Consider the following 3,586-nt stretch of genomic DNA (forward strand, 5'->3'; position numbering starts at 1 on the left):
CCCCAGTAGTGTGAACATTTTCTTTCATTGTTTCCTTTCTTTCTTTCCTATGTGTCTTAGACAAAACAAGCCCTGAAGACGTTTCCCACAGTCCCACATGGCAGAGAAGAAGACAAAAAGAAATGGAGGGTGGCTGGGTTGGCTAGCAGTAGCCCCCACTGCTGTGTCGATCACGCATTCTCTCTCACTAGCTTACCTAGAATGAGGAGGTTTGGTCTCCTGGATTCTGCATGCTCTCTTTCTTCCCTTATGTCTACTTTTCACCATTCTGCTGATAGATCCAGTCTTATGGCTGGAGGGATCTGCCTAGCAGGGCATTTCCCTGCTGTAGTGCAAGCTGTGGATAGTATGAATGTGTGAATAGCCTGGAAAGATCACTGTTAAGAGGGCATGAGGAACAAAATTACTGAGCTTTGGCTCAGTGACCTTCTCCTTTCCATTCATGAGTTCTGCAGTAAGCATAACTCAACCTGAACTAATAGCAGCTATGCAGTATTTGGTCAACAAGCAAACAAAAAGAACAACAATAACAAGAGCTTAACCAAGCTTCGTGTTTGCTTTCTGAGGTACAAATTGATAAAAGTCTAGCTTAGACATAAATATCATTTTCATTAGATGTTTTGGTTAAGGTGATGGCCCTCAGCATAAGGAATATGACAGGTGATGCTTTGAGAGGAAATGGTGAGTTGAGGATGCTTAGACCATAAATGTTGTAGCTTTCCCTCTTTAATGAAATAACTGTAATCATAGAGAGGAAAGCAGACAAATGTTTCACACATATGGCAAGCTTCAGCAGTCAATCAAACAATTCCCCCAACACAATGAACACAGCATTTCCAGCTCTAGGCCTTTGCCACAAAGCTAATAGCTCTACTGTTCCAGAAAGCAATCACATGCCCCATGCCTCTCCCTGCAGGTGCAGCTTTCCTGGTTAATCCAACCATAAACACTGTATTTTTGCACTCCCTTGTTCAGAAGTAAGCTGCAATCCCGCAATCAGGAAATGCCATGATCAGAAGACATTATGGTGAATTCTCTGAAGTATGCAACAGCGCACAGGGAATAACTTTCCATGTTTTTAAAGGCTTTACACAGGGGCTGCTAGATTCTCAGAAACAGTAACTAGTGACTCAAGCCAAATGATAGGTTATTGCTTCCCTGCTCCCCCCCTCCTTTTTCCCACCAAAGCAGGAAAGGAAATTAAAGATAAATCTGGTTTTATGAAATAGAAATAGATTTTTATTATAAATAAATCTTGGGCAAAAACAGAGCAAGCAAGAGCACTGCTGTTTCTCTTTTTAGCAGGTAACTTGGTAAAGTATGGGACAGGTGGCTTCAGGAAGTAAAATACTCAATACTGCTACAAGTGCTGGGCGATCTGTTAAAATAGCAGCTGTCCCACTCTCAACCACAAGGAGAAGGCAATTATTATAGCCTCAGCTATAACTATAGGTAAGCAGACAGGCTTCAGCACAACTTGAATCCCGGCTCTTTTGCTCTTGTTTACCAGAAGCCACACACTGCCCCAGGCGTTTCACACAGCAAGTGGACACATCCATTATCAGCCAGAAAGAGGAAGGGTGTTCACTAACGTGGGCAGTTTCCCAGACCTTAAGAAATGTGGGTTCAGTTCTTGTGCTCTCACAGACATCCTATGGGTTTTTATACAAATAATTTAGTTTGCCTGGTCCAGATACGTAAAAAAGACTTGCTTTTTTTCTAATGCCTAAAACCTTTATGTGCTCCTCCTCTGAAGAACAATATGCTATGAAGAGCTAGGTATCAAAGTTGCACAGGGATTAAGCATCTAGCAAGTGTTAGAGAAAGAGTCACTCCTTTCTTCTAACACTAGGAGAAACAGACACTTTTCTATACAAGACTTCAGTGTTTGGAGAACTCATCTAGGAGTGAGAAGTACAATTGCAATTCTTCCTTCAAACTTACTGTCTTGAACCCTAGATTTCTGCCCACTGCCTAAGGCTGTCTCAGTTCCCAGGTTCCAAGGTGTCGGGGAGGAGGATGGGAAGTGCAAATGGATCAATATGGGATGGGAAGAAGAAACTATTCCTCCTACAGAATGTGTAATATTTTATACTGACAGAATTTAAAGACCAAACAAGCTGGAGGGCAAGTAAGCTGCTCCTCAGTTGTGTGGCATACCTGGATTCCAGACGTTGCTTTAATCAAGTCATCGAGGATGATTTTTTTTTTACTTAAAATAAGTTTATCTCTTTTTCTTAGTGAATATTTGATTCTTGTTTGCAAAATGGAGCTGCTTCAAACAAAGGAAGCAAGAGCATTGCTACGCCCGCATAATCCAAGTCCTTAAGGTCCTAGTGGATGAGGGAAGGACAGTGCAAAGAGATGAAAGGAGCACTTTGATTCTGCATAAGCAGAGGGAAGCACAGAATCCAGCCACTCATTCCCTAAGTACCATAACCACCTGGAGCATGTCTTCCAGAGAAGGAGCTCAATGGATACACTTCAGGAAAGACTAATTTTTAGATCCTAGTCAGCTCAAGTATGAGAGGTATGAGTTGCTAGGCCTGAAGAGATCGAGGCAGTTCCATTCATTCACAAAAGTAGAACTGTAGGCAAGGGACCTTCACTATTAAAACCATGATAACTATGGACTTAGGCACTAGGAGTACAAGCCAGGGTTTTGAAGTTCATGGTATTAGACTTCTGCATCTAATTGCTGTCTACAGACTGAGGTGGGCACAAAAGCTGACCTTCAGGACCTGACCTTCCATATTTCTTTTTCTCCTCTTCTCATACAACAATAATAGTTTTTATATTTTCCCAAGGCTTTTTATGAGGGTAAAAGCCCTAAAAAATGCTAAGTGGTCAGTTTGCATGGTAATAAGGGTCTATATGAATATCTAAAAGGTTGCATATAGAATCATGGAATCATAGAATAGTTTGGGTTGGAAGGGACCTTTAAAGGTCATCTAGTCCAACCCCTCCTGCAATGAGCAGGGACATCTTCAACTGGATCAGGTTGCTCAGAGCCCCGTCCAACCTGACCTTGAATGTTTCCAGGGATGAGGCATCCACCACCTCTCTGGGCAACCTGTGCCAGTGCTTCACCACCCTCAGTGTAAAACATTTCTTCCTTATATCTAGTCTAAAACTACTCTCTTTTAGTTTAAAGCCATTGCCCCTTGTCCTGTCACAACAGGCCCTGCTAAAAAGTCTGCCCCCATCTTTTTTATAAGCCCCCTTTAAGTACTGATAGGCTGCAATAAGGTCTCCCCAAAGCCTTCTCCTCTCCAGGCTGAACAACCCCAACTCTCTCAGCCTTTCTTCATAGGACATAGGAGAGGTGTTCCATCCCCCTGAACATTTTTGTGACCCTCTTCTGGACCCGCTCCAACAGGTCCATGTCTTTCTTGTGCTGAGGGCTCCACAGCTGGACGCAGTACTCCAGGTGGGGTCTCACCAGAGCAGAGTAGAGGGGCAGAATCACCTCCCTTGACCTGCTGGCCATGCTTCTTGTGATGCAGCCCAGAATACGGCGATTGGCCTTCTGGGCTGTGAGTGCACATTGCTGGCTCATGTCCAGCTTTTCATCCACCAGTACCCC

Source organism: Pygoscelis adeliae, unplaced genomic scaffold (genome assembly GCF_000699105.1).
Source record: "Pygoscelis adeliae isolate BGI_AS28 unplaced genomic scaffold, ASM69910v1 Scaffold49, whole genome shotgun sequence".
Lineage (NCBI taxonomy): Eukaryota > Metazoa > Chordata > Aves > Sphenisciformes > Spheniscidae > Pygoscelis > Pygoscelis adeliae.